At 46.5% G+C, this 18201-nt stretch overlaps 1 long non-coding RNA gene across 1 annotated transcript in view; it reads right to left on the bottom strand.

Moving 5' to 3' along the window:
- The window catches only part of LOC144226801 (uncharacterized), a 497259-nt gene extending 480354 nt beyond the window's left edge, over positions 1–16905 (bottom strand). The window contains exon 1 of the long non-coding RNA XR_013333742.1: positions 16891–16905. This is a non-coding gene — a long non-coding RNA (uncharacterized LOC144226801). The remainder of the gene's footprint in view (positions 1–16890) is intronic.
- Positions 16906–18201: the final 1296 nt, after the last annotated feature.

The raw sequence follows: 18201 nt of genomic DNA, 5'->3' as shown, positions 1-18201 counted from the left end.
ATAGACAGAGATTAGCTTAATAACTTGGCTTTCTGTGTTTCTACCTTACAGGTGTTATGGGGATAGACAAAGAGGGATTGAAGAATTAACACAAACTAAATGCATAGGTCTTGACGGCTCAGAGTACAGGAAGGATAAAAAAAAAATGTGAGATCAAGGGAATTAGTCGAGGAAGGCTTCCTGGAGGAGACAACTTTTGAGTTGTCTTTGAGGGCTGTAATGGTTAAGGATTTGTAAAGAGGAGGGACTTGTCTGCAAAGGCCTATTGGAATCTTAGAATCTAAGCCAAATGCAAGGTTTTAGGGTAGATTTTAGACATCTGCTATGATCGTTTAGCTCCAGCATTTTAAAAAATGTTTGTTTGGGACGCCTGGGTGGCTTAGTCGGTTGAGCGTCCGACTTTCGCTTAGGTCATGATCTCTCGGTTCGTGGGTTCGAGCCCCGCGTCGGGCTCTGTGCTGACTGCCAGCTCAGAGCCTGGAGCCTGTTTCAGAGTCTGTGTCTCCCTCTCTCTCTGACCCTCCCCTGCTCACGCTGTCTCTCTCTCTCCTAGAAATAAATAAAACATAAAAAAAATTATAAAAAATGTTTGTTTGCTTGTTTTTGAGAGAGAGGGAGACAGAATCTGAAGCAGGCTGCCCACTATCTGGGCAGAGCCCCACACAAGGCCCAAACTCACGAACCACGAGATCATGCCCTGAGCCGAAGTCAGATTCTTAACTAATTGAGCGCCTCAAGTGCCCCCAGCTTCATCGTTTTTTAAAGAAATGTGGCAACAATCTAGAAAATTGCTATTTCTACTTCGGCAAAACGGAACGGTGTTTTTTGCCATTGAGATGAACAAAATTAAACTTGGTGATATCTAGGGTTGGCAAAGAAGTAGAGAAACAATTTTCTTATACGTTCTTGTAAGCGTATAAGTAATCACAGCCCTCTTGGAGGTCAGTTTGATGTTTTTATCAAGTTTGAAATGCAAATCATTGACCTAGAAATTCACTTTTTTGGAGTTCACATTCACATAAATATATTTATAAGCTTACTCATTGCAATTTTGTTTCTAGTAGCTAAAGTGGGCTCACATGAAATACCTGTCAGCAGTGGAACAGATCACAAACAAAGGCATATCTGGCGTATTGTGTTAAATGTCTGTGAAAAGAAATAGACCCTCTAGACTGGTTGTGGAAGGATCTTAAGACACGTTGAAAATGCACGTTGTAAAAGGCAAAAGATTTATGTGATCTGAAGAGAAACCAGAGTATGCACGTTGTAAAAGATCATGCGTAGTGTCAGCCCAGCGATCTAAGAAACACGGAGCAAAACTAAAAAAAATTAAAATCTGACATTTATTCTGTTACTTTCTGCCTGTTTTCCCTTGCCTCANCCGACAAAGGTATCATCCTTTAAAGAAGAACCAAAGTCCATCTCCCAGATAAGGGTCAGAGGAAATGTTCATGTCAGCGCTTAAGAATAAAGAAGAAAATGGAGAGATAATTGGGAAGAAAGCCAGAGGTAGGTCTGCAGCAGTAAAGTTTCACAGAATATTTAGGATGAAGAACTCTTTTTTTATGAATTGAAGTAAGACAAATGCCAACGATTTTAAAAAGCTTTTTTAAAAAAAATGTTTATTTATTTTTGAAAGAGAGAGACAGAGTGTGAGCGGGGAGGGGCAGAGAGAAAGGGAGACACAGAATCCTAAGCAGCTCCAGGCTCCGAGCCGTCAGCACAGAGCCCGACGCGGGGCTGGAACTTAGGAACCACAAGATCATGACCTGAGCTGAAGTCGGACACTCAACCGACTGAGCCACCCAGGTGCTCCTAAAAAAGCTTTTTAGTAGAAAATCAGAAAAGGGGGGCGCCTGGGTGGTTCAGTCGGTTAAGCGTCCGACTTCAGCTCAGGTCATGATCTCTCAGTGCGTGGGTTCGAGCCCCGTGTCGGGCTCTGTGCTGACAGCTCAGCTCGGAGCCTGGAGCCTGTTTCAGAGTCTGTGTGTGTCTCTCTCTCTTACCGTCCTCTGCGCACGCTGTCTCTCTCTCTCAGAAGTAAATAAAACATTAAAAAAAAGCAAGTTCTTTGTCAACGGGATGAAAGATTTTATACAAACTGCTTTGTTGTAAGCGTGACATTGAGACCTTTGTCTTTTCTTACTCTAGTTTGGAGACTGACCCTAGGTGGACCGAGTATGTAGAAAAAATCTGTTTCAAAGCCCCACGGACCCTTTTCTGCCCTGTCCCTGATCAGGGCTCAGCCATGTAGCCCTTCTTTCCATACTCGCTGTGTAAGGCAGGGCTCACCCCCACCCCCACCCCGTGGGGTGGTTTGTTCTTTCCTTGGACTGGGCTGCTCCTTACAAAGTGCTTAGTACTCTATTGAAGTTAAATCTACCTGGGGGGTTGGGGGTGGGAAAGGTTACCTCTAATACACATTAGAATGAGCTTTAAAAATTGATCAAGGCCCAGTCCCCAAGCATCAGCTCAGCTCGTTTGTCTAAGTGCCCGGGGAGTTGTATGTACACTGAGGGCCGCCAGCCCCTGCACCCCGGGAAGCCCTCCTCCTGTTCCGGCTTCGTCTCTCCTCCAAGATGGTGACCCGCCAGGTTCTTATGAAGTGGCGTCCTGTTGTAAATGTCTGTATGCTGAGTATCCGTACGTACTGAAATCACTATGAGAAGGCTTTTCTCGGGGTATCTGGGGGGCTCTGTCGGTGGAGCGTCCGACTTCAGCTCAGGTCACGATCTCATGGCTTGTGAGTTCCAGCCCCGCGTCGGGCTCTGTGCTGACAGCTCAGGGCCTGGAGGTGCTTCGGATTCTGTGTCTCCCTCTCTCTCTGCCTCTATCTTGTTTTTGCTCTGTCTCTCCCTCTCTCAAAAACAAACAAACATTAAAAATTTTTTTTAAAAAAGAAGGCTTTCTTTATAAGAAATTTGGTGACATACAGTTATAGCCACATACATCATATTACAAGAAAACAGACCAAAATTTGGCCATGGGCTGTTTAGTATGTACACGTGGGCTTGTATTGGCGGATCGATACTTTAATAAAGTTTGTTAACTTGAAATGTAGGGTCTACTTCGTTGCAGTAGGTGGACCAAAATGCAGTTTAGAACTACACAGATTTGGGGGTTTCTGGAGTCAGAAATCTACATGTTGAGCAGATTCTAATGAGTCTGCCTTTACTTTTAAATGTTTTTTTTAAAGCATTCTGCTTTTTGTAATGATTTAAAAGCCAACCCAGGGGGTGCCTGGGTGGCTCAGTCATCCAATTCTTGATTTCAGCTCAAGTCATGATCCAGGGTTGTGAGATCGAGCCCCACGTCAGGCTCTGAACTGACAGAGGGTTCTCTCTCCCCTGTCCCTCTCCCTCCCTTTCTCTCTCTCTCTCAAAAATAAAAATAAAAATAAAAACCAACCCAGGCTCGTGGCAGAAATAAGCCAAAGGTCGGACACATACTTGGCTCGATTGAGTGGGAGCTCAATCAGCCAAACGCAGCATTTTAAAAAAAGGATATAAGGGACAGAATATATATAATTTTTTAGTTTTAAGTTTGGTGGTGAGAACTAGGAATTATGATATGGAGAAGGTAGAATCTGGGTTGCCTCCAGGAATCTATGCGTATTATCTGGCAAGTAGAGATAAACATACCCTTGTATTCACTATTTCTGTGATTTGCGGGGATTGTTTCTGCCTGGGGACATTATGTTAAAATGGATTTTCTCACCTTCACAGGTCTCTCAGAAGAGGGAGACTTAGAACAATGGCTGTGTGTTGTGGGGGGGGGGGGCCTAAGGCATTGTGCCCCTGCCCGAAAACGCCCTGTCCCTGACCCTTACGTGGGTACTGGGATGAAGGTCGGGAGACCTGGTCCCCAGACACGGCGCCTGGAGACTGGGGTGATGTGAGCGATGGTGTCAGGGGCGAATGTAATTGAAGCGTGACCCAGGCACGGGTCTAAAGAGGCCAGCAGTGGGTGTCGGATAGATGCGGACGTTTGGGGAGGAAGGGTTGGAGGGCATCTCCAGGTTTCGTAAGAGTGTGGCTGTCACAGGCTGTTAGGAGGAGGGAGCTGGGAAAGGCTGCTTATTGAGAGTAAGTTGTAAGTTGATCTTACTTTTTCCCCATAAAGGATGTAAAATATTTCACCCATTTCTTTTATTTTTTTATGTTGATTTTATTTTTGAGAGAGAGAGAGACACACACACAGAATGTGAGTGGGGGGGCCAGAGAGAGGGAGGGAGGGAGGGAGGGAGGCAACCACGGAATCCGAAGCAGCTCCAGGCTCTGAGCTGTCAGCACAGAGCCCGACGCCAGAGTCGAACCCACGAACCATGAGATCATGACCTGAGCCGAAGTTGGTGCTCAATCAAATGAGCCACCCAGGCGCCCCATATTTCATCCATTTCTATTGAGGCAAAAACAAGTTCAGTATCGCGTCACTTTAGCTGAAGTGCTGGTAGTGGTCAGCAGTCTGGAAATCACACCTTCGCCCAGCTTACGTTTCTTGTGCTGCTCTGCACTAATCGATGCTAACCCTACCCTTGAATTCCTGTCTGGTGTTCATGCACTCCTCCCCGATGAAACGGGTCGTGTCGTTCTGGAACATTCTGCCGTTCTTCACTCTCCTTTTTCACCTGGCCAGGGCTTTCGGGTCCTGCCTCACCATGACCTGCTCTCTGGACACGTCACACCGACCGCCCCCTGTGATTTCACTTTGTGGTGCGTTATGGAGGCCGGAGGGGACAAGGGGCTGGGAAGGGCCATGCCCCTGACAGCCACAGTCCCGTCCCCACCGCCGCACACCGTCATCCCAGTTAGCACAAGGAGACCATTTCTTCCTGAACGGTCCCATTTCTTTTTCTTCTAATCCCTTTGAGGGAGCGTTCAGCCTTGGAGGGGAATGAAACCCTGCACTGCATGGCCCCTTTCCAGCTGGGCGCCGTTCTAAACTGCACTCAACGCCAATACTAATTACGTTCAGAGTTTCTTATTAATAACAGAGTAAAGACATATGTGAGTGAATATTGAATATTAATTTTCTCTTAATGAAAGGGCTTGGCTGTTTTATTACGGATGCGAAGCTGTCTTGGAATCTATAGATACCACTGGCATAGAGCCTCACATGTCAGGAGGGGAAGATGGTGCCCTCTGGCAGGAAGCTCCCAATTTTCTGGGACGGCGTTTCCCACATTCTTGCTAAAAGCCTGTGGGCCGCTCAATGGCTTGGCAACTAGAGCAAAACCTCCTGGATCTGAGCGGCTCTCACCGAGAATCCGTGATTGCGCCGTGGGCCGTAACAGGTTCAAGTTTTACACTTGCCATGCTTAGCTTTTCTTAGATAATGACATGGTTAAACTAGTTTGTGATGTTAATTTAGTTTAAATCCACTTAAGGGAACGTTGGGCTCATAAAAAGTTATCAGTTTCCCGCATACATAGGATTTATGCTCTGCCTAGATTACAGAACCTAATATACAGTAGGCTCTTATTTTTTTTAAATATTTTTATGTTTTTGTTTATTATTGCGACAGAGAAACAGAGCATGAGTGGGGGAGGGGCAGAGAGAGAGGGAGACACAGAATCCAAAACAGGTTCTAGGCTCTGAGCTGTCAGCACAGAGCCCGACGCGGGGCTCGAACCCACAAACTGCGAGATCACGACCTGAGCCGAAGTCGGACGCTTCACCGACTGAGTCACCCAGGCGCCCCTACAGTAGGCTTTTAAAAGTTGGACTAAGGAACTATTGAAGATTATTAAAGCCTCTCAATGTCTTTGCTGGGCAGCACTTTAAAAAAAGCAGATTTGTCATTGTTTGCACTTGAACGTGACAAAATCACTTCTCTGAAAAGATGCTTATCAATTTCACATCCATGACATCAATTTATCAATTTTTTTTTGCATTTTTAAAGTCTACTTGAAACTCTTTTTTTCCTGTTTTAACTGAAGCATATGACATACAGTATTATATTAGTTTCAGGTGTACAAGGTAACGATTCAACAATTCTGGACATTACTCAGTGCTCACCACGATAGTGCTCTCTTTGTCCCCAGTATATAATTAGAGCAATGGCTCTTGGCTTCACATTAAGAGCCTTACTCAAGACCAATTAAATCAGAATTCCAGATGTGGGTTTTGGGCACTGGGCGGGGGTGGTCTTAAGTTTTAACAGCTTTATTGAGGTATAATTAACATACACCAAACTGCGTGTATTTAACGTAATACACTCCGAGGAGCTTTGACTTATGTGTTTTGCTATGTGACCACCACCATAGTCAAGGCAATGATGGCACCGTCTGTGGATTCCTAAGGGCCAGCAGGGCTGAGAATCACCTCCATGAAGGTTCAAAATCATGAGCTGCTTAAGGCATGTAACTTGTAATGTCTTCTCATCTAGCAGTTAATAATAACAGCATCGATGAAAATAGTTACTTAAAATTTCCCAGGCTAGCCCCTTGTCTCTATTGAGACTAATAAATATGACCGCATCAAGACAGTGAGAAACATTATTATATTTTTAGCTCAGGCTCACAGTGTTTCCCTCAAACTCTCTGCCCCGGGAAGGACGGTCTCCACACATAGTCTGGGGTCGGGAACCATTCGTCCATGGGTTCTGCTTTGATGTGTTCATTGGAAAAGTCCCGCTTTTCCCAGCAATCTGGGCTAACGTGATGGAGCAGACTACTCCTTGCCGAGCGACAGATGGACAGCAAGGGACAGGGGCAGGGCTGTGAAGGACCCGGGGGCACCTGGTGGTAATGTGTGCCGACTCTCCAAGGCATCTGGGCTACAGTTAACAGATCACAAATCCCGGTGAGGGAAATGGAATGTTGTCATTGGCTAATACTCTGTGTCTCAACTGGCTAAGAACTTTATTGACTGTTGCTCAGCCGGTGCTGGTAAAAGAATACATGTTTAGAAAGTGATGTAAACAAAAGAAATCAGCCAAATGGATAGCATTAATGGCCCAAACTAGGAAATTGATTAAATGAATATGACTTATTTATGTGGTAGACTCTTACTCAGACACCAGAATTGATCGTGTATGAATGTTCATTTTGTTAGGTGAGTACAGCAGGTTACTAAACCAGTGCATCATGTATTACACTCCATGATGTTCTGAAAACTGTGTACACAGAAGTGTACACAGAAGAAAAGATGCTCAGAAGACATAAAGACATAAAGGTTTTTCTTTTTTTTTCTTTTTTTTAATGTTTATTTATTTTTTTGAGGGAGAAAGAGCATGAGAGGTGAGGGGCAGACAGAGAAGGAGACACAGAATCTGAATTAGGCTCCAGGCTCCAAGCTGTCAGCACAGAGCCTGAGGGAGGGGCTCAGGCTCACGAACCATGAGATCATGACCTGAGCCGAAGTCGGAAGCTTAACCAACTAAGCCACCCAGGCACCCTGAAAATTTTTATTTGTAGTTGTGGAAAAGAACCTTCCATTTTAATTTTTCCTTTTAATTTTCCTGTACTTTTCATATGTTGAAAAATGAAAACACTTTTTAAAGGCCACTAAAAATCAGCCATCTGAGTTTCCCCCAGATAAAAATCAAATCCTGCCTAAAACAATCCAGTTAAAATGAAGCACAAAAATAAAAAACATTAGCATTCCTGCTTCGAACTCCTGTGCGTTACCGTGTAGGCACCCGCTAAGTGCTTCTTGAGCGATCTGAATAATGACGGGAGCTACACAAAATAAATAACCCCCCTGCTCAACTTGGAACTCGCTCAGTCGCTTTTCAGAGCCATCAAAGCAGATTTGTTTTGTATATTCTACTAAACTCCAGTTCGAGGTTGCAAGGCGTTTGTATTACTGTTGAAGGGTTTTGGCATTTCATTTCATTTTGACTTGACTCCAGCTGTCGTTTAGCAAGAGGACTGGGCGATATGCAAATAAGCGGGTTTCCGCCAATGGGCTGTGGCATCAGTTCTTGAAGACTGATTTCGGAGGAGTGTTCTCTCCCACGTGGGGCGAGACCTGACGTGGGTCCGCGCACCTCTCTTGTTGAGGTTAAGTGGCCAAAGTATAGCGGGGACTCCCCGAGGCCCGTGTGCGTCCCTTGCACCTGACCCTCTGCACAGCACCTGTGCTCTGTCCACCGCTCTTGCCCCTGGCAGTTCTCCGCCACCTTGGTCTCTCCTTATTCATCCCTCTGTCTTCAGGGCGCACAGATATGCTCGTATCTCCACCACTCTCCCTAGCGTTCCGATTCAGTGAAGTGGGCAGTGTTTACTGGCCCATCCCAGCCACAGGTGCTTTTTCCCACCTCCAGACTCCCCTGCACGTTCTTGGCAATTCACAGCCTGCGTGTCAGTCACATGCTTCATGGGCTGTTAGGCCAGACACGTTCCTGCCTTTGACCTCTGAGTTCCCAGGAACACAGCAAGCCCTACGGAGGCTGATTTCTAAGACTTCAGGGCATCTCTCAATCCAGGAACGTGGAAAGTTTGTAGAGGTGCTTGGCTTTTCCTGTGGGACATATTTCCACAAAGTGTGCTGTGGGTTTTGTTTCTTTTTTTGCATATACAGCTCTTCCTCTACTTACAGTGGGGTTCCATCCTGATGAACCTGTCCCAGATGGAGAATATCCTAAGTCTAAGGTGCATTTAAGACACTTGATCTACCAAACAGCACAGTTAAGCCTGTAGCCTACCTTGCTCAGAACACTTACATTAGCTGATAGTTGAGGAAAATCATCTAACACACAGCCTGTTTGGTGCTAAAGTGTTGACTGTCTCATGTAATTTAGTGAATATTATACTTAAAGTGACAAACAGAATGCGCATGTGGGTATAGAATGGTTACAAGTGTGGGGCTTGTTGACTCCCACGATCCCATGGCTGACAGAGCTGTGGCTCGCTGCCCAGCTGCCCAGCCTTGCGAGAGGAACGTCCCACATATCGCCAGCCCAGGAAAAGATCCAAATTCAGAATGTGAAGTTCAGTTTCTACTGGATGCATATTGCTTTCATACCATCATGAAGTCGAAAAATGGTAAGTGGAACCATCATAAGTCAGGGACTGGCTGTCCCTCATGTCTGACGTTAACTGGCTTCCCGGCGTTAACTGGGGTTTTCTCTCTCTCGGCTCTCATCTTCCCTCTTCACAACGTTTTTATTTGTTGGCTTGTTCAATGACCCCGGCAGAAATGTAAGAAGGATGGCATAGCGTGGAGTCAGACAGACCGCATTCAAATCCCACCTCTGACATGGACAAGCTCTCTGATTTTGGGATGCATCACTGGACTTTTCTGTGCCTCAGTATGCCCATGCGGGAAATCCATATAATGGCCACATTGTGGAATTATTGTGGGATTAGCAGAAGTTTGCATAGGAACCTCTTAGCCCCTCCTGTGGGCCATGAAAAGTCGCTCAGTGAATACTGGAGTGTGCTTCCTTTCTTCCTGGCTCCCTCTTTTCAAACCTAAAATCAGGCTCAGAATAAGGAAACTACACTGAGGTGTGGGTACGGAGCAGCCAGCGAGTCTGGGTGTTTCAAGCTGGTGTCCTGGCAAACTGCTAAGTCACCTTCCAAGGGCCTCCCAGGCAGTCGCTGTAAAATCACCAACCACACACATGAGGCCATGAATGCCCGGGTCTCTTCTCTCTGCTTTGCTTAACCAGTGCGATTCGTCCAAAGAATGTAAAACAATAGAAAATATACAGCGCGAGCACTAGGGCGGCAGGTGGTGGTCGCGTGCCGGCAGTTCTCCGTCCCGGCGGGCGACTCGCACGCCCAGAGCCGCGGCAGAGGGACGGGGACGCACCACGTTTCCTCCTTTTCTTGGAACTGCCATCCGTTTCTCGTCTCCGATGCCAGTGTCTTCTCACAGGACGCACAAGAGAAGAAAAGTCTCACTGTTCTGGAAACGCTAGAAAACGTTCCAGAACATCCTCAGCGCCCTTCCTAGCAACAGATCCAGTAACTTCCTCCGCATGTCTTCCGGGTGGCACTGCTCTCTCGGTGTTTATTGCCACCCACCAGCCATGCAGCGCTGGGCCACTAGTTCTCATTCCGTGCCTTGTTCTCATTTTTCTCTCCTGTTAGATGGGACACTAAAAGGCCCACCTTGTCAAGTTGTTCTCGAATATATGGGTCAACTATATGCCTAAAGTACCCAGTATGGAGTAAGCTTTCAACATATGTTGCTGGGTAGTCATTCTGTCTGCATAAGCAATGAGTGCACCTGTGGGTTGGCGGGTACCATAGACTAGCAACCCCAAAGCTCGTCTCTGGAGTCCTGGCTTCGCCGCTTCCTAGCTGTAATGAATTACTGATAGCTTACCTGACCTTGCTCAATCTTTATTTTCGTCCATAAGATGGCAAGAAAAGTACTCATTTTTCAGTGTCAAGTTAGATTACTTTTGTGAAAAACAAACCACAAAATGCCATACAACCCAAGATGGTATTCTTATCTCTCATCTCTGTCTGTCTTTGAGCAGAAGCTGCCTAGTCGTCTTTGTGTTTCTCAGGGTAGCACCTTGACCCCAGGGGATCAAACAGTAATTTTTTTTTTTAAATGTTTTATTTATTTCTAGGAGAGAGAGAGAGACAGTGTGAGCAGGGGAGGGTTAGAGAGAGAGGGAGTCACAGACTGAAACAGGCTGCAGGCTCTGAGCTGGCAGTCAGCACAGAGCCCGACGCGGGGCTCGAACCCACGAACTGCGAGATCATGACCTGAGCGAAAGTCGGACGCTTAACCGACTAAGCCACCCAGGCGCCCCTCAAACAGTAATTGTTGAATGAACAGTTTACCAATGAGCCCCAGCTGAGAAACAAAGAAGCAAGGCAAGAAGGCCTCTGGGTCTTCAACAGAGATGGCAGGAAATCTACAGACACCCTCACATGTTTTCTTTGTGGACAGGCCCACGGGGCCCTCCCTTTGAAGACTTCCGGTCTTGCTTTACACAAAGTCAGTCCTGGGATGATGAGAAGTATCAGTTATAGCAGTGAGGATGGGCTGGGTTGTTCTGGGCAGGCGCACTGTCCACCATGAGCAACTGCAGCCTGATAGTCTGACAGTCATGGTACAGGCAGAAAAACTAAGAAAAGCAGACACAAGAGCCTAAAAGGCTCTTCAGTGTGGGACTCTTTACTATAAGGAGAGATCCCATGAGGCTTACGGGATCTCATGAGCTTACGGGAAGCTAAATTAGAGAAAGCAGCTGAGATCTTCAGAGAGCAGTTTTGCTTTGGCAGGGGTATACCAGATGACTGAAAATGACAGGCTCTGCTCATTTCCATGATTGCCTCTGGGAAGGATGAAACTAACTTGGCTCTGGGTTTGCAATATGTTTCTCAAACATAACTTCTTGGTCTGCTGCACAGGTAATTATTCTAACTACAAAGTTCATGTTGCCAATTATCTCAACTATGGCCTAATTTTCTCTAATGATGCTGAAATCTAATTCTTCTGGGTTTTGTGGATTCTACCAAGTATATGGTAAAACCTTTATCCAGCAGATGAATTGCGTGGTCATGTCAGTTTAATGTAGCTATTTATACCTTCCACATGATTTGCAGTCAATTTGGAGAATTGGTGATTCTTAATTTTGGGTAATGACGTCGATGCTAAAATAAATTCATTTTTATTTCTTGACCAGTCTGGTTTTTGCTGTTTTCAATACCACCATTTTCCCTGTGAAGGAGTGTCTTACTTAGTGTTCTTATCACAGCATGAACATCATTCTAGGTGGCCTGCTTGTCTAACTGTAGGTGGCATGAAGGTGAAAGGCATAACAAATATTTTGGAGGGGTGGAATTGAGAGGTCACGAATTTTTGGCCGGTTGGAATAATGAGGTCCATCTTTAAAAGGTGCACTATGAATTGGGTAAAAATAAAGGCTTTACGTGGTCCTAACAACACTACCTACAGAAAGATAAGGGAGATATTCATTGTCAACCTGATAAGCAGCTATAAGAATGGGGTGTAAATGAGGTACTGTAATTTTATTCCACATGTACTGCACGTTTGGAGTTGTAGAGAACAGAGACTTGGGGTGCCCTAAGGAGCAGGGACTTGCCACACAGCTCCCTTGTCTGGGTCTGGAAGGGGGGACACTGTCAGGGTCCGGCAACTTCAGGGATGACGCTTCTCTCTCACGGTCTCTATTTTGCTTACCTTTGCGTATTCAGGAGGTCCTCCTCTGACACCTGATATCCACTCTGAATCCCAGAAAGAGCCGGCTCGATGGACTTGGCTGATCATCAGCTCCCTCCTGGGGCAGGACCCTTGCACAAAGCTCCCTCATGGGTTCATCCTCCAGCCTCAGTCAGGGGTGTCTAGTCAGTGGCTGCCTTGCTAGAATCACAGCTCCTGCCCGCTTTTCACAACAGCAGGCTGCGCTTGGGAAGTTTCCATGAGAATGCGAATTTGGATTCGCATATGTCCCCAACGGCCAGAATTGGGACCAGTGAATGAAAGCTANGGGGTGGAGGCTCATTTCCATCCATTTCCATCCAGAGTCCTTTAAAATGGACCAGGCCACAGGCAGTTAGGTGGTTGGATGCCATGACCGGCTAGGCCCCCCTCTCCAATTCCCCAAAGTTTGTGTTTATTTTTACTATCATTCTTTTATTTCTTCCCTGAAGTGTCTCATGAAAGCCGTCTTTTTGCATTGTCATTAAAATGAGCCATGAAGGTCATTCTGCCACCGTACAATTAGAATACCCCTAAGGTGTCAGAAACTAGTATTTTTGGCTCAGTCTCTTAAATAAAATATATTTTGTATGTGGAATATTTGTAAGTTAAGTTTGATTACAGCCAATAACGATGCCATTTGAAGAAAGGAAAGAACTTATGTCATGTAAATGTAGCGGGGCGTCAAAGGACAGCAGGGCTACTTCTCTCCGTTGCCGGAGACAGGAGAGTGGAAGGATGTTTGGTAATATTTTGAGGAATTGTAAGTGCTGTTCCAGACGCCTCTGGGAGGCTTTTCAACTCACATTCATGACGGCCTGAGGCGGTTAGGGCAGATTTCAGTGGTGGCTCTTCAGATAGTGGCCCAAGCTGAAGTCTCTCGAAATAGTGCAATTAAATCTCTGGGAGTGTGTGCACGTGCACATGGGGTATAGTCGTGTGTGTGTGTTTGTATGTGTGTGTGGTGTGTATGTGGTCTGTGTATGTTTGGTGTCTGTGTGTGCTGTGGTGTGATGTGTGGTGTATGTGTGTGGTATGTGTGTGGTGTGTATATGTGTGGTGTGTTTGCATATGTGGTGTGTGTTTATGCATATGCATTTGTGTGTGTGTGGTGTGTATATAGTGTGTGTATATGGTATGGTATGTGTTTGCATGTGGTATGGTATGTGTGCGTGGTGTGTTTGCATGTATGGTGTGTGTGTATATGTGTTGTGTGTGTGTGTGATATGTGTGTGGCATGCTTGTATGTGTGGCGTGGTGGGTGTGGTTGTGTGTGTGTATGTGTGTGTTGTCAGGGAGAATGAAAGTCACCCAATACCATGTCACTCCCGTCACGAACAACAGAACCAGGATTTAGTCAGAGGAGCTCTGTAGGCACCGGGAGGACTTCCGGATGCTTCTGTCCCCCCTTTCCAGGGAGTGAAGGCCCATCACCGGGACAAGGGGCGACGAGCAGGCCCAGAGCAGAGGAGGCTGGCCTCCAGCTCGCTGCGAACTGTGTTCCCGCCCGCCCGCTGGCACGCGCTCCGGAGAGAGACGGGCCTTGTGAAAACTCTAGCGCCTCCGTCCTGGAGAGAAGACCGAGCTCGCTCGGCTTCAGCTTCCTCGCGTATAAATTGTAAATAAACTGTAAGGATAACAGCAGTTAGGTCCCAGAAGTTTGTGAGGATTAAAGCACTCCTAAGCGCCACGTCTGGTTCACACGAAGTGCCGTAACTTAGTGAGCAGGATTAGTTTTTATCTCTGTTATTCTGTTAGGGGCGAGGGCCCAGACAGCCAGTGGCATCAATGGCCGGTCCAGGGTGTGGCCTCACGTCTTCCGGTTGCACCGGCCCAGCCTGAGAGAGACTTGTGTCCAGCCCCAGCCCGGGATCTGACTTCACCTCCCCTAAGGACTTGATTCTGTCCGAGTGGTGTTCTGTTGCTTGGACCCTACCTACGTCACCGTATTTCTCAGGGCCCCGGTCCCTTCTTGAATATTGGGCAACTATATAATTTTATAGGGTCTTAAACTTTGCATACTATTCATTTAAGTTGTATTTGTTTTATTTATTTTTTTAACGTTTATTTATTTTGAAAGAGAGAGAGAGCGAGTGAGCAGGGAGGGATAGAGAGAGGGAGAGAGAAAGAATCCCAGACAGGCTCCACACTGCCAGTGCAGAGCCTATGCCGGGCCCGACCCCACAAACTGAGAGACCATGATCTGAACTGAAATGAAGAGTCAGGCACTCAACCGAATGAGTCACCCAGATGCCCCTAAATTGTATTTGTTTTAAGACAAATTTGAGGGGTGCCTGCGTGGTTCAGTTGGTTAAGCATCCAACTCTGGCTCAGGTCAAGATCTCACCATTCCCGAGTTCGAGCCCCCCATCGGGCTCTGCCCTGACAGCTCAGAGCCTGGAGCCTGTTTCAGGCTCTCTCTCTCTCTGTCCCTCCCCTCCCCCCCTCAAGAATCAATAAACATTAAAAGAACACTTTAAGCAAACTTGAATTATCAGGTGCAAACCATGGGAGAGGCAGAATGGTAAGAGCTACATGAGCCATCTTCTCAGGCTTTGTCTCTTTGGGAAAAAATTCCTGTGCTCGGGCTCCGTCCCACCTGAGATTCTGATTTCACGGCAAAGATTGATCGGCCTGGCCGGAGCCAAGCCAGCGATACTTTCTACACGCTCTCCCAGTGTCGTTAAAGGTGCCCGCAAGGTAGAGAAGCACTTAGCAAGCCCAAGGTCAGAACCTTAGTGCCGGGAGCAGGTACAGTGCTCCCCTCCTGACACGCTGACGCCGAGTTCTGCTTTAAAGAGGCTTTCTGAATCCTCTGCCCTGTGGTGTTTACCCTTTCTCATAAAAGTGAGGTATTAAGCAAACATAGCATTCGAGTACTTCTGTTAGTTGGTTTCCGATTAATGACGCCTTCGTTATGTGTAGCTCTGCCTTAACCTCGCGCTTGTTTTCTTACCGTAGTGGGTTTAGCAACTCTCTTCAGTCCCAGATGCCTTCTTTTCTTACCGCCTTCAAAGCCGCCTCTAAAATGTAATTGCACTGCTGAGTCCCTCTCTGACATCGTCAACCTTGATCAAATACTTCGTTCGTCATTGTTTGTTCTTTTCTGTCGGTGTTAGATTCTTCCCAGCCACAGCCTGTGTGTCGACGTGATTGCAAAGCGCACAGTATTCCCATGAAGTATTAGAACAGAATAAGATAAAGTGCTTTCTTCCCCTCTTTAATTTGTGTGCACAGTTGTTTCCTGCTGTTTAGGGGTCATTCAGGCTTTCATCCTACGCTAAGATGGAATTGGAATTATGTTACCTGTTTTCATTGCCTGTCGCCATTAAATTGCTTAAAGTCTTAAGACGTGGATGTTCCTAAGTTCAGAAATGTGTGGTTAAAATGAATCATGGCATTTAATATGTATTAAGTTCCCCTTGTCAATTTTAGTAGGTAGGTAGAATGAAATATCAGCTTAATAGAATTAACTAACCCAAAACAATTTACGCTGTTCTGTGTTTTTTTCTTTTTCTTTCTTTCTCAGGAATCTGTGTGATATCCTTCCTCGGCACCCTCTGCCCCTGTGAGCTGAAGGCCGTGGCCGAAGCTGCTCTCAGCCATTGGCATCATCCAGAGGAAAGGACAACTTTCAAACATCAGGGAAACTTTCAGGAAACGCTTGGCCCCAGTGAATCTTCTGAAGGTGAGAGCTAATCAATTCTCTCGTTGTCTCTAGAAATCTAAATGAGCCATTCCGGCTTCGAAAATGTAACTTCTTGGAAAAGAGTGGATAAGGGACTAGGTTATTGAAAATTCCTCTAGAAAGAATTGAGAGTTTTCCTTTTTCAGGAGATTTTTTTTCATAGTGAGGAAGGAAATCAATTGGGTATTTTGACAGAACAGGAATTTATTTGAAGTGGTAGCTCTGATCTAAGAACACTTATTTGAACACACACACACACACTCACCCACCTTAAAAAATCAATAACCTTTCTCTTCTCAAAAGAATTTCTTATGTATTTAGGGTCTCGTAGAGCCTTGATATTTGCCTTACTCTGCCTTTTAGGAATGTTTTAAGGATAAAATAAAACAACCGTGAAAGCACTTTGTAACCATGGAGTATTATTTTCATAAGTAGAAAGAACACCTACTATTTCCAAATATTTGTAATCCTCCAAAATACCCTTATACCCTCCAGTCTGTTTTTCTTTATATAGTTTGACTCATTTTTAACAGGATTGTGTAAACTTTGCGGGGATCTCAAGGAGCAAAGGTGGTAAGTCTTTCCTTCAAGAAATATCTGTCACCTGCGTGAGACAGACACAGAAATAGACATAACCAATTCCAACGTGATGGAAGTATATTGAGAGTGCATGAAGGAGTGCAAAAGAGGCTGAATGCAGCCTGGGGCCAGAGATGGTGTGTGTAAAAAGCAGGCTTCTTACAGGAGGCAACCCCTGAAGCGGCCGTTGAAAGATGAACAGAGGGGTCGGCCTGGTGGGGTGGCCCAGGGTCCCGTAGGCAGCGGTGGCATCTGGGTGTGAAACCTGCACGCGGAATAGTAAGTGGCTCAGGGTTATTGAACCACAGGGTATGAAAGGTGTATGTGCGTGTGCGTGTGCGTGTGTGTGAGCACTGAGGGGTTTTAAGGTGGCAGTATTTGGGGGGCCCCTGGGTGGCTTGGTTGGTTACGCGTCTGACTTCAGCTCAGGTCAGTTCATGGGTTGGAGCCCTGTGTCAGGCTCTGTGCCGACAGCCCAGAGCCTGGAGCCTGCTTCAGATTCCGTGTCTCTTTCTCCCTCTCTGCCCCTCCCTCGCTCGTGCTCTGTCTCTCTCTCAAAAGTAAACATTAAATTTTTTTACACGATGGCAGTCATTGGTATTTAAATTTTTTAATGTTTATTTTTGAGAGAGAGACAGAGTGCAAGGGGGCGGGGCGGGGGGGGGGGGCAGAGAGAGAGGGAGACACAGCATCAGAAGCAGGCTCCCAGCTGTCAGGACAGAGCCCGATGTGGGGCTCAAACCCACGAACTGCGAGATTATGGCCTGAGCTGAAGCCACACGCTTAACTGACTGAGCCCCCCAGGCGCCCCCGTCATTGGTATTTGAGGGATATTACCTTGGAGAGCGTGTGGGGACAGCAGGAGGTGAGCAAGCCTGAAGACAGGTTTGTTTTGCCCGATCTGGAGAAGAGAAGGGAGGGCTGGAAGCGCGAAGGGAGCAGCGGGGAAGGGAGCTGTGAGAGACTACACGCCGCTGGGTGTGGTGACAGTTTGGGCCTCGGCAGTGAGAAAATCTTCGGGCCTGGGGTTCTCAGCGTGCGGACTCTGGTGACGAAAAGGGAATTCAGCCGGGGAAGCAGACGTGTTCTTGGGGAGGAAAGGACCTTGAGGTGTACGTGGGACGTGTAGGTGGCAGTGGCCGCGGGGCGGCTGAAAGTGTGTGTGAGGAGGCTACGGGCGGGTCCCAGGCTGCAAACACTGATTTGGGAGTTAGAGGCAATCGGCATAAGTCTGTTCTGCAGTATCAATTTGACTGGTACCTAAGCTTTCAGAAGAAGTCACACAGAAAACGGCAAACGTCGTATGATTTCGCTTAGATTTGGAATCTAACACACAAAACGAATGAGCAAAGAAACAAAAAAACGAAAGAAAGAGGCTCATAGATGTAGAGAACACATTGGTGGTGGCCAGACGGGGCGATGTGGGGACGTAGGGGAGAGGGATTACGAGGCACGGACTTCAAGTCATAAAATAAATAGGTTATAGGGCTAAAAATTACAGCATAAGGAATACGGCCAGTAACCCTGTGATGACATTGTGCGGTGAGAGATGGCAACACACTGCCGCGGTGTCGCCTCAGACTGTGCGTGGTGCTGCGTCGCTGTGTTGAGCAGAGCACCAGATGTCCGCCATCCTTCAGCAGAAAAATTACTCACTCATATACTTAAAACACAACTCACTGCACCCTCGATTTCCGTTTCATTTTGACATTAGCTACCGTTTCGTTTGTATCTCTACTTGTTGCTCGTCTTTTCTGACTATAATAAATGAGGATTTTTTTCCTCGGGACAAATGTGGGG

The sequence above is a fragment of the Crocuta crocuta genome, unplaced genomic scaffold (assembly GCF_008692635.1).
Source record: "Crocuta crocuta isolate KB4526 unplaced genomic scaffold, BGI_CrCroc_1.0 scaffold103, whole genome shotgun sequence".
NCBI classification, from domain to species: domain Eukaryota; kingdom Metazoa; phylum Chordata; class Mammalia; order Carnivora; family Hyaenidae; genus Crocuta; species Crocuta crocuta.
Note: the sequence above shows the minus strand (reverse complement) of the source record. Positions and strands in the feature narration are given on the sequence as shown.